At 33.3% G+C, this 13,976-nt stretch overlaps 1 long non-coding RNA gene across 1 annotated transcript; it reads right to left on the reverse strand.

Annotated features, from left to right (window-relative positions):
- Positions 1–1,239: 1,239 nt before the first annotated feature.
- On the reverse strand, positions 1,240–11,670 carry LOC104227942 (uncharacterized). The gene is made up of 3 exons (XR_711218.2): positions 11,543–11,670; positions 10,322–10,407; positions 1,240–1,758 (listed from the first exon to the last, which is right to left on the reverse strand). It is a non-coding gene; the product is annotated as an uncharacterized lncRNA (long non-coding RNA).
- Between the last annotated feature and the right edge of the window lie 2,306 nt (positions 11,671–13,976).

Genomic DNA, 13,976 nt, shown 5'->3' on the forward strand with positions numbered 1-13,976 from the left:
ACCTCGCCGGGGTTAGGCTAGACACTTACCAGCACATGGGGTCGGTTGTGCTGATACTACACTCTGTGCTCTTTTGCATAGATCTAGGTCTTGGACAACAACAATAGCGCGGGAGCCAGCCTTCAGTCCAGTGAGACACTGAGGTAGCTTTGCAGGCGTCCGCAGGCCCGACGTCTCCTCTATCTTTTATTTCGGTCTGTATTCTCATGTATTCGAGACAAACAGTTTATATTTTCTTTCAAACGGTTGTATTTAGTACTCTTAGAAATTCGTGAGTAATGTGACACCAGTTCTTGGGTAGAGACATATGTTAATTCTCTCATTATATGTTACATATGTAAGTAAGCAGTTAAGGATTGACTTGCCTAGCTTACATTAGTAGGCGCCATCACGACTCCCGAGGGTGGGAAATCCGGATCGTGACAGTAACGATGAAGTAATTTTCTCCATAGATAGGAACTGAATGCCAAAGCACAATTAAGAAGCTGGAATGCTTCAGTCATTGGCTTATCTGTCGTGAAACCTTTCCAATATTCTCAAAGTTCTCTTCTGTGTGATCACTGCTTCTTTTCGAAACAAACTCCACCTTGAGTTTAAGACAAACTTCCTACCAATATGACATAAATTATTTAAAAATGTATATAATAAAAAAGGAAAGAAAGCAAGCAATTTGGCCATATATATAATAATATACGTGAGAATGCCGGCTGATGAACTGAATACGAATATTACTTCCCCGATCTCTTTTATTTTTTTTCTCAACGATCACAAGCCCGACGATATACAACTTGAGTTAACTAGTTAGCGATACAAAAATTAGCCAACTTAAACAAGACAATTCTTTTTCTAATAGTAATTCAATTTTTATTTTATTTCACTGAAGTCTCTAAAATATTTTTGTAATAAAAAAATTACTCAATTTTGTCTAAGTATCATAGAAAGTCACTAAATCATTTGTTGTAATAAAAAAAATTCATTCTCTGCCTAAGCATCATAGAAAATCACTAATTAATTAATTTTTTAACCAAAAGTCTATCATAGAAAATGTCACATTAATTTCCTCCTAGTGACTTTATGTGATACCTCGGAAGAGTTGAGTGGCTTTTTGGTAACAGAAAATAGTTCATTTACGTTCCTTATATTTAGGTAGGGTTGAGTAATTTCTTTAATATAAAAATATAAAGTAAAAATTGAGTAACCACTCATATTAACCCCACAAAATGTTGTAAACAAACTAGCTAAAAGGAAGCCGAGCATATTGATCATTGCTTAGAACACATGATAAAATTAAAAAACACTTCAATACAACCATCAAGTATGGTTACACACTTTTATTTCATAAAAGCACAAACACAAAGCAGAAAGAGACATAATACACATTATATGCAATATCAATCATGGTACACAGAAAGATTTAGCCTAGGCTCAAAATCTTCGGCAAAGGAGTTTTCTTGTTTAAGACCAGCGTCATATCATTATAACCAGTTGCACTAGGCCTTGGCACGAAATCTTTCGTAAATAGTAATGATTTCTCAGCTTCTTCCAACTTGGCGTCGTCGTGGTAGACAAATAGTTAGGCCTTGGTTCAAAGGCTTCATCTCCAACAGAAAATGATGTGTAACAATCAGTTTTCTCTTTGGAGAGAGGAACTGAATGCCGAGGCATAAGATGTTTGATTGCTTCAGGCATTGGCTCATCTTTCATCATAGCTCTCCAGTATTCTCCAGGGTCTTTTATTGCATAAGTGCTGCTTGTGTACTGCCCGAGAAAGAGAGACCATAAAAAGACTTTTAAATATATGATGTATGAAATTCTTTATGTTCGAGTACATAATGTGTGTGTGTATATATATGCACAAGTATTTAGTACATGCAAGGGAAAATGTAGGCTTTAATATATGGGTTCTGCAGAACCCAATAATGTTTGCCAAAATTTTATGTACGTATCAAGAAATTCACTAAGTATATACAGAAATTAAATTCAGAACTCAGTTATTAAAAATTGAGATCGTCCTAAAATAAAGTGTTGGGTTTTATGTATTTAATTATATTAAATACTTAAAAGAGGGTGAATGGGAAATGGAGGGAAATGAAATTTTTGAGTGAAATTTTAAGTTTTCCTCTCTTGGCAATGTGACATTGTCTCATATTGGAAGAGGAAGAGTTTTTTTATGGATATATAAGCAATTGCTCTTCTTATAACTCTTAAAGAGTTGAGAAGAAGGCAAGCCTCGCATCGTCGTCGTCGTCGTCGCTCGGCTCGAGTTCGGCTTCGGCTTCGGCTTTAGCTTCGATCAAATGATTGATTGATTAATTTTTTGGACCAAATTTATTTTTTAATAGTAAAATATTAACAGAAATGTTATTAAATATTTATTTTAATAACAGAATATTAATATTAAAATAAATATTAATATTAAATCCTCCAATCCGTTTTTCTGTTTTGGTAACAGAAAATTAGCAACCCTCTTCAATTTTCTCTCTTTATTGTTGAGTAAATAGCCATTTATGTAATGACATTTATGCTGAGGCTGTTTTGCATAAACAACCATTCTGAAGAGTTGCACCTCTTCCGATTTCAGCCCAACCTTGGCTATAAATACAACACTATTCTGCTCAGAATTTCAATACAATTTTCTGAGTTTCTCTTCCTTCTTCTACATACTTTTAGCATCAAACAAAGCAACAGTAAATGTGATTTGCAACTGAACTTTGTGTTCGCTGAAACACTGGGGTTTGAAGTACCACTACACCAGTGTGTAATTCGTTCTATCCTGGGAGGAAATAATCCATAACCTTGGGTACTAGGAGGGGATTAAATTCCTTAAGGAAACACTGTGAATTCAGTGGGCTCGAATTGGTTTCTGTTATTTCGTTGTTCATTTCTGTTTATGTTCATTTATATTTCCAGAACTATTTTACAAATACAGTTTAATAACAAGCTTAAGAAATTTAATATATTTCTATATTTGTACGCACTATTTCTGGAGAGTAAAACTTTTGTGGTTTTGTACTCAATTAAAATTTACGTGATTTTAACGTTTGTGTCATTCTTTTACAGAAATGACTAATGATAATGTGAACCAACTTATTCCAATGGTGACTGCCAATGCCTCAACAAGCCGAACGACACCGGCAGCATTGGCACCGACAGAGAAACCCGGAAAATTTTTCAGGATTAATTTCAAGCGCTGGCAGTAAAAGATGTTCTTTTACTTGACTACTCTAAGTCTCCAGAAGTTCATCAAGGAAGATGTTCCTGTGCTGTCCGATGAAACTCCAGAAACTGAACGCTTTCTCGTGATTGAGGCGTGGAAGCATTCAGATTTTTTGTGCAAGAATTATATTCTAAGCGGGCTGGAGGATGCTTTGTATAATGTCTACAGTGGCGTGAAAACGTCAAAGGAACTGTGGACTGCGCTTGAAAAGAAATACAAAACTAAAGATGCCGGGTTGAAGAAGTTTGTTGCTGCAAAGTTTTTGGACTACAAAATGGTAGATACCAAGTCTGTTATTACCCAAGTCCAGGAATTGCAAGTGATTATTCACGATCTCCTTGTTGAAGTTATAAATCAAATTAATACTGATGTTGAAAGTAGTAATGTTAGTATTTTTACTAACAAAAATTTTATTTAAGGTCTTGTCATCAATGAAGCATTCTAAGTAGCAGCGATGATTGAGAAGTTGCCTCCTTTTGTGGAAGGACTTCAAAAACTACTTGAAACACAAACGCAAGGAGATGTCCCTTGAAGATCTCATTGTTCGGTTGAAAATCGAATAGGACAACAAAGCTGCTGAAAAGAGAGGCCGTGGAAACTCAACAATAATGGGAGCAAATATTGTTGAAGAGAACAAAAAGAGGAAGAAGGCTTCTAGACCGAAATACAACCCAAGAAAGAAGTGGTTAAGTGGAAATTGCTACAACTGTAGAAAAGACGGACACAAATCTACGGAGTGTCATGCTTCGAAGAAAGACAAGAAGAAGGGTCAAGCAAACATGGTTGAAAAGCATGATGATGTTGATGAATTGTTTGCCATGCTTTCTGAGTGCAACTTGGTGGGCAATCCTAAAGAGTGGTGAATTGATTCTGGAGCCACTCGCCATATTTGTGCTGTTAGAGAAGCTTTTTCTACTTATGCTCCTGTTGGACCCGATGAGACGATTTTTATGGGAAATGCTGCAATGGTCAAGATTGAAGGATATGGGAAGATATTTCTCAAAATGACTTCCGGCAAAGTGGTGACTTTGAACAACATCCTTCATGTTCTCGAGATTAGGAAGAATTTAGTCTCTAGTGGACTTCTTGTTAAGAATGGTTTTAAATGTGTATTTATATCCGATAAGGTTGTAATAAGTAAGAACGAGATGTTTGTAGGAAAAGGTTACCTCACTAAGGACCTTTTCAAGCTGAATATAATGGTTTTTGAAAATAATAATAAAACTTCAGCTTCATCTTACTTACTTGAGTCAAATGAATTATGGCATATAAGTTTGGGTCATGTTAATTATAAAACCTTGCGGAAAATGATTAATTTGGAAGTATTACCTAAGTTTGAATTTGCAAATCAAAATTTCAAGTATGTGTGGAATCTAAGTATGTTAAACATCCTTATAAGTCAGTTGAAAAGAATTTAAATCCTTTACACTTAATTAACACAGATATTTGTGACATGAAGTCAATACCATCTCGCGATGGAAAGAAGTATTTCATAACTTTTATTGACGATAGAATGAACATTTTGCTATGTTTACTTACTTAATAGTAAAGATGAAGCAATAGACACATTCAAGCAATACAAAAATGAAGTTGAAACGCAACTTGACAAAAAAATCAAAATGATAAGAAGTGATAGGGGTGGTGAATATGAATCTCCTTTTGGACAAATATGTTTAGAATATGGAATTATTCATCAAACAACGGCCCCTTACACGCCCCAATCCAATAGAATTGTAGAAAGAAAGAATCGTTCATTAAAGGAGATGATGAACACATTATTGATAAGTTTTGGTTTGCCACAGAACTTGTGGGGGAAGCCGTTCTTACGGCTAGCCGAATACTAAATCGAGTACTACATAGCAAAACACAATCCATTCCATATGAAAAATAGAAAGGAAGAAAGCTCAACTTGAATTATTTTAAAGTGTGGGGGTGTCTGGCAAAAGTGCAAGTTCCTCAACCCAAAAGGATAAAAATAGGACCGAAAACCGTTGATTGTGTTTTCATAGGATATGCAACTAATAGTAAAGCATATTGATTTTTTGTTCATAAATCAAAAAAATCCCGACATTCATAAATATAGTTATAGAATCAAATAATGTTGAGTTCTTTGAAAATATATATCCGTATAAAAAGGAATGTGAGTCGATTGGTGAAGGATCTAAACGACCTTGGGAAGAAACAAAAGAAAGTACACTTAACCAGGAGGATCCAAGACGTAGTAAATGTCAAAGAACGTCTACTTCATTTGGACTAGATTTTGTGATTTTTTTTTTGAAAAATTAGCCTCAAACATTTAAAGAAGCTATGTCTTCTTCGGAATCATTGTTATAGAAAGAGACAGTCAATAGTGAAATAGAATCCATATTGAACAACCATACATGGGAATTGGTTGATCTTCCTCCTGGAAATAAACCGTTGGGTTCTAAATGGATTTTTAAGAGGAAAATGAAAGATGATGGCACTATTGACAAATATAAGGAAAGACTTGTGGTCAAAGGGTATAGACAATGAGAAAGTCTTGACTAATTTGATACATACTCTCCAGTTACAAGAATTACGTCCATACGGACGTTAGTAGTGTTAGCTGCAGTTTATGGTCTTGAAATTCATCAAATGGATGTTAAGACAGCCTTCTTAAATGGAGAGTTGGAGGAAGAAATCTACATGGAACAACCTGAAGGGTTTGTGATTCCAGGTAAAGAAACGAAGGTCTGTAGACTTGTTAAGTCCCTTTACGGACTAAAACAAGCACCCAAACCATGGCATGCAAAATTTGACCAAACAATGTTGTCAAATAGGTTTAAGATAAATGAATGTGATAAATGTGTGTACATTAAAAATGTTTCAAATCACATAATCATTATTTTCTTATATGTGGATGATATGCTCATAATGAGTAATGACATTGCCAACATAAATGCTACTAAGCGTATGCTAACTAGCAAGTTTGATATGAAAGACTTGGTAGTTGCTGATTTAATTCTGGGGATTATGATCCATAAGACTCCTCAAGGTCTGGCATTGTCACAATCTCATTATATTAAGACAGTGCTTGAAAAGTTCAAGCACTTAGGGTTTAAAGTTGCAAAGACTCCAATTGATGTGAATCTTGCATTAGCAAAAACAAAGGCCAAAACATATCACAGTTGGATTATGCTCGTGTGTTGGGATTCTTAATGTACATCATGAATTGTACACGACCAGATATAGCTTGTGCTATAAGTAAATTGAGTCGATACACGAGCAATACAGGTCAATCTCATTGGATGACAATGAAACGAGTTTTGGGATATTTAGAACATACCCAGAGCTTTGCTTTGCACTACCGTAAATATCCTGTTGTGATAAGGGATATTGTGATGAAAATTGGATCACCGGTTCAACTGATTCTAAGTCCACAAGTGGATATATATTCACTATTGATGGAGGAGCGGTATCTTGGAAGTCATCCAAACAAACTTGTATTGCCCGCTCTACAATGGAGGCTGAGTTTATAGACTTGAATAAAGCCGGTGAAGAAGCTGAATGGCTCCGGAATTTCTTGGAAGATATTCCATTTTGGCCCAAACCGTTGGCACCAATATGCATACATTGTGATAGTCAAGCGGCAATTGGAAAGGCTGGGAGCGTTATGCATAACGGTAAATCTCGTCATATAGGACGAAGACATAAAACCGTTAGACAATTGCTCTCTAGAGGAATTATCACGATTGACTATGTAAAATCAAGTGATAATGTGTCAGATCCACTTATAAAAGGCCTAATTAGAGAGGTAGTTGAAAAATCATCAAGGAGAATGAGACTGTGGCCGAGAACAAGTCATAGTGGAGGTAACTCTACCTAGAAGACTGGAGATCCCAAGATCTAGGTTCAAGGAGATCAAACAAAGTCATTAATGACAGTTCAACATTGTCAACTAAACTTTTGGTCCATTCTTGTGATGAGACAATGTCCAGTACTAAGGATAAAACATTAATGCTTTTTAATGATTTCTAAATTTGATGCGGGTTATATCAAATAGTGTATCTACAGGATGACACGTTTAGGACTCACATATGTAAGTGTGAAGTGTTAGCCGCTGCAAGGAGAATTTTGTAAGGCCAGTTCTCGATGCACTTATGAAACCATGCGGTGTTCATGGCTGAAACGAACACAACAATGAGAACCAAAGACGGTTAAGGGTTGGTTGTGTGACTTATGGTTGTCCAGGCATACACCAAAGTTCGACGGTTCAAAGATATCAAATCTATCGATTGATCGAGTATATCCGACATAAGTTCACTACGGAAAGTTCAAAGGAAAACTTACTTATCCAGATGCAATTAATCCTTGCTTGCGAATCACACAGTTTTCATGCATATTTCCGTGATATACCATTCCTCATTCATGTAGGGGTTGTTGGGTTTTATGTATTTACTTATATTAAATATTTAAAAGAGTGTGAATGAGAAATGGAGGAAAATGAAATTTTTGAGTGAAATTTTAAGTCCCCCCCCCCCCGACAAAGGGACATTGTCCCATATTGGAAGAGGAATGTTTTTATGGGTATATAAACAATTGCTCTTCTTCTATCTCTTAAAAAGTTGAGAAGAAGACAAGTCTCGCGTCATCGTCATTGTCGACGCTCGCTCGGCTCCGCTTCGGCTTCGGATTTGGTCAAATGATTGATTGATTAATTTTTTGGACAAAATTTATTTGTTAAAAGTAAAATATTACCAGAAATGTTATTAAATATTTGTTTTAATAACAGAATATTAATATCAAAATAAATATTAATATTAAATCCTCCAATCCGTTTTTCTGTTTTGGTAACAGAAAATTAACTACCCTCTTCAATTTTTCCTCTTTATTTTTCCTCTTTATTGTTGAGTAAATAGCCATTTATGTAATGACATTTATGCTGAGGCCGTTTTGCATAAACATCCATTCTGAAGAGTTGCACCTCTTCCGATTTCAGCCCAACTTTGGCTATAAATACAATATTATTCTGCTCAGAATTTCAATACGATTTTCTGTGTTTCTCCTTCTTCTTCTGCATACTTTTAGCATCAAACAAAGTAACAGTAAGTGTGATTTGCTACCGAACTTTGTGTTCGCTGAAACACTGGGGTTTGAAGTACCACTACACCAGTGTATAATTCTTTTTATCCTGGGAGGAAATAATCCATAACCTTGTATACTAGGAAGGGATTAAATTCCTTAAGGAAACACTGTGAATTCAGTGGGCTCGAATTGGTTTGTTATTTCGTTGTTCATTTCTGTTTATGTTCATTTATATTTCCAGAATTATTTTACAAATACAGTTTAATAACATAAAGAACCCACAGAATTCTAATATTAGATCTACCTTTGTAGGTACCGGGCATGTAAATATTTAGTACTAGTAGATATGTCCGCGCTTCGCGAGGTAATTAGAAACCTAAATAATATTTTTTGCTACACGAATATTTTAGTCTTGAAATCTTAACAGATTAGATTTTAAGTTGTAATCTATTTTATTATTAAGACTTAACATCACTTAAGTCTTTTTAATTTTCTAAGATAAAAAGAAATATTAATCTCTTTATGGTTATGTGTAACAAATTTAAAAGCATTATTTTTAATTTCTGCTATAAATTTATTTTAAGTATCTAACTTTTTTCCTTTTAAGTATTCAATTTCTTTTTATTCGAGTTAAATACTTAATACTTTCATAATATTCTCGCTGTCTTAAATGTAAACAGAAGGAATACTACATAAATAACACCTCAACTTAGCAACACGTTTCAAGTATTAAACTTTGCGCAAGACATATTTTTGTGCTTATAAAAGTAGACATCTCATGATGCCATGTAGGAAGTGTATTTGCTTTCTACAGGAAAAAAGTTAAAAATTTATTTTTTACGGCATGTCTTTCATTAAAATATTTTTTTCCTACTCTTTTACATTAAACTTTAATATATTGTTCTTTTTTTTTTCTTTTCTTCTCTTCCTATATTTTCTTTTTCCTCTACCGTATCTCTTTTGTAATATTTTTCCCTTTACATTTTCTTTCCCTTCCTTTCTTTTGCTTTTTCCCCCTATCGCAACTCAATTGGCACGAAAGTTACACAGTTTGCAACACTTTAATAATTTAGAACTTTTTAGCTGTGTTGCAAGATAAATAAATTGGATAAAATAACTTCAAATTCGATGATTTGGTTAGTTCATGCATCTATCTTCTAAAAAGCATAATAAATATATTTTTTTGGGCAAAATAAAGACATATTACTTAAATACCGATATATATTAGATTATGAAGGGTTTATACTTGATATTAGACATTGCAATTAAAAAAGAATTTTAAATATTTGAAAAAGAACAATCAACTTTGAGAAAATATGGTTTAGTGATTTAGATGATCTAACCATTTCTAGGTCCCAAAAAAATAAACCGAAGAAGAAGAGAAACCAATTGAAAACTGTAGTGAGCAGCAAAAAAAAAAAAAAAATTACATGAATGGACCATTGAAATAAAAACACACCCACCAAATTAGAGAAATAGAAGAGAACAACTAACCTTTTAAAAAACAATTATTATCAAGTAAAAATAATACATCAATAAAAAATCAAAAAATAAAAATACAATATTCTAGGTCAAACAAATTATAAAAAGATAAACAACACAAAGGGGGGAAAAGATTTCAATCGAATTTATCTCCTCTATATATTAAATCGGTGGTAGTAATAACAGAAGATTTATGAACGAAAAGGGAGATTTCATTTGGTGAAGGACGGGTGAGAGAAGGAATGGCAAGAGAGGGTGAGATTAATTATGAAGATTAGAAGACATGACTCTTAGAAGAGAAAGAGAGTGAGGCTAAATAAGATTGAAAGATATGATTATTTTTTTTAAAAGCAAATATATGAAAAAACGATATAAAAAACAATGGAAACATAACAATAATTATCAATAATTTCAAAATCCTTCCTCTGCATCATAAAAAGATTAGCAGCCATTATATATATGATCATAGTCATTATGTGCATCATAAAAAGAAAAATTACATATGCTAATTTCTTCAAGTATTCTTCAAAAGTAACGCGAAATTAGAAAAGCTAGAAAATTTAAAAAGATCTGTACCAAAATCATGTCGAAGTAGCACTTCGTTGTAAAGAAGTTCAAGGCACGCAATTAATGTCCGATGACATCATGAAGAAGGTATTTCACTGAAAATGAAGAAAGTATTACTTACAAAAGAAAGTTAAATGAAAACAATTGAAATAAGAATATAAAAATTTAACACGTAATTCCAACAAGTTGTGAAAGATTCCGTAGGACTTTGAAGTAGAATGCAAAATTGGAAGGCGGGTTGGAATTTTCTTTTTCTTAATAGCAAGTGAATTTAAGGACTTTTAATATGTAGAAATGAATGATTTGTTTCCAATCTCTAATGATGATGTTTTGCATTCGTCAACGTTTTGTTATTAAAGGGCTTAGTGTGTAACAGTTATTTCCTTAACCTTAATTAGTGGGGAGGTGCCTTTTCAATTAATTAATGAGGTAAAAATTAAAATAAGAGAAAAATTAAAAAAAGGAGAAAAAAGATAAATATGATTCCTAGCTATTGAGACATACCACATCACTCTTTGATATCCCTCTTTTATATATATATATATATATATATATATAGAGAGAGAGATTGGCGGATAAAGTTCTATGTAAAATTCTAGTGCATTTGAAGAGTAATTTGCAGAAAATTTCTATTATTATTTACACATGTTCGATAAAGATATGCCAAAACAAATGAATGGTCTGTTTAAATAGGTTAAACCCCTCACTAGCTATATGATCTTAAATGGTTAGGTTTGTGCAAAATCCAAATGTTAGTTATGCTCAAGAACCAAGCATTTTTTTAAATAGTGAAAATGTATACTATTCCATCTGTTTCAATTTTTCATGAACCTTTCTCCTCTTGATTCAGTATGACCCCATTTCTGATAAGGAAACTATTTTAGTTTTAGGATTCCATATTACCTTTAATAAAAGATTTTCATGATAACCACACAAATGGTACAAAATTTTTAAGACCATGGGTTTTAACAATCTTATTGCCACACAAATATTATGGTATGTTTAAGATTATAAATTTTAAAAGTTTTTGTCTTTTTAACAACCTTTGTGCCCAGTCAAATATGTTCACATAAATTGAAAGAGATGAAGTATAAGTTAAATAATTCAATTGTTAAAATCTGATATGAAAAGACATTGTAATTCGAAAGGCAAGGCAGTTGAGAAAGAAGTAGTAATTAATAATAAACCGCCAAAAAGGAGGCCTAGAATTAATCATCTATGAAAACTTACCAGGGCAAGTGAAAAGAGCAGGATTAAAGCAACAAGCAATTTCATGGTCACTTCGCTAGGAATATGTATGACTCAGAAGCTATTGCTATTAGTTGATCTTTGCTAAAGCATATTATGAGCTTATATAGACAAGTTAAGCTATTATAAAATCATATTGCAGGTAACAAGTTATTATGAAGCTTCAATATGATTCACACACTCTTGTAGGACCGATGAGAGACGTAAAATATTCATAAACAAATAGGAGGAGGCCCCTATTAGCTTTTTTGACACATATATATTATTGATGACCAAATAATTTAAGTAGACTCCATTTGCTCATAAATAATACAGCTGCCTATTTACGTTTTAGTGTTTGCAAATATCTGGCAATCAATATCCGTGATATTGCTTTTCAGTATTTAAGATAGTGGTGAAATATTGTAATTTTTTGTTGGGCTAATGCTAGATCATTCCTAAGATAGCCATATGAGTTATGTTTCTATTTTTTTGTACTTAACTTTTGCATTATAAAATAATTTAATTCAAATAAAAAAAACTATCACGACCCAAAATCACCAATCGCGATGACACCTAACTCAACCCGCTAGGTAAATCAACTAACAAACAAAAACTACTCATCTGAGATTATAAGAAAATAGAGAATAGATAACTGAACATTTACAAATTTATCCAAGACCTGGTAGTACGACTTATGAGCTTTTAAGACTTGGCATTTACAAAACTAGTATGAATAAATACACGTTCTGTTTGAAAGATACATAAACAAAATAACAAAAGCTAAGCTACAAAGGATAAGAGGTAGCTACATCCGAATGCGCGGACATCTTCAGAATCAGCACCCGACATCACCAGTAGCTCAACTTCAGAAATCTATACACATCGTACAGAAGTGTAGTATAAGTACAACCGACCTCATATACTGGTATGTATTTTGTCTAACCTCGTCGAAGCAGTAACGTTGCTTTTAGTTAAAAGATGCTTATTGTTATAAACTGTACATTAGACTAATAGTAAAAGCAGTTCAAAACATAACAGATAAAAGTACCGTATACAACTCCGCGAGACAGTCAACAATTACTAAAAGGAATCACAGTAGTATATTTACAATCTTTCCTGGTATAAGAAGTATATCCAAGATATCACGTCAAACGACATGGTAACACCCTTCATGCTTCTATCTCTGCCTCACGATATATATATATATAAATTTTTTTGTGACAAATCAATTAGCACCGCAACATCCTTCATGCGTTCAATTCATCCTCCCAAATGTACGAGTAACAGAACCAACCAGATGATAGAAATATCAATAACAGGAATTACAGAGTAGGAAATACGCAAGTACAACAATGGACAAGGATACACATGTGGGCAACAATAAATGATTAAGCGAAAAGCACGTGAGTAATAACAACAATTGGAAAACAAAGAATATCAACTTCAATTAACTAGCATATTGGAGGCCTAAGTACAAATATAATAAATAAGATAGAAATACATGTTTTTTACAAGTAAGGGCGTGAATGACTAACATGGTGGAAGGCTTATACTAAAGTGCAACAGAATAGATACAACATGAGTATAATTATAAAAGCATGAAATAGGCATGATATTTGCAAGTTAAGCAAGTATAAGATATGAGCAACACAACAACAAATGAAATAGAGATCAATGATAGAACAATAGCAACAAGTCACATAAGATCTATAATTATGACAATAACAGTTCAAGGTAAAGACATGAACGTATACACGTAAGATTGATATCAAACATAATGCATGTCCCTCATTCTCGCCTACATGGAAACACCCATCGTGCCATGACCTCACGATAACACACAATCATAACAATATAAATGAAATGGTATGACATCACCCTTTGTGCTTTTACTCTCAAATAATTTGGCACGGCATCACCCTTCGTGCTTTTATTCTCAATAACATGGCACAACATCACCCTTCGTGCTTTACACTCTTTATCACATGATAATGAATATAAAATGGCACGACATCATCCTTCGTGCTTTACACTCTTCCTTACCAAGCATATGAATATCAATAAAATGGCAAGACAAGAAGTATAAATAACATCGAGGAGAGTGTTCAACGAATATTCCAAACAAATTCTCATTCACTTCATTACAAGTCAACAATGATTCAATGAACCCTCAAGGGCCATATAATTCAAGTACTTCCATAAATCCCTCAATTTATCAACAACACAAGTATGGAATCTAGCTCAAAATACCGGCTGTAGCAATGTTTTAATGATTTATGAGATGACAAAATTAGATGCATCAATGTATTCTAAGAATTCTATCAAATTTGATCAAGTTATATTAGACTAAGTCTCTATTCTAACATTTAATACTATGTTCTCAATATCTAGAAGTCAAGTGAGTTATGAAGCAAGAAGGTCAAGAAATTCTAGA

The sequence above is a fragment of the Nicotiana sylvestris genome, chromosome 6 (genome assembly GCF_000393655.2).
Source record: "Nicotiana sylvestris chromosome 6, ASM39365v2, whole genome shotgun sequence".
Classification (NCBI taxonomy): domain Eukaryota; kingdom Viridiplantae; phylum Streptophyta; class Magnoliopsida; order Solanales; family Solanaceae; genus Nicotiana; species Nicotiana sylvestris.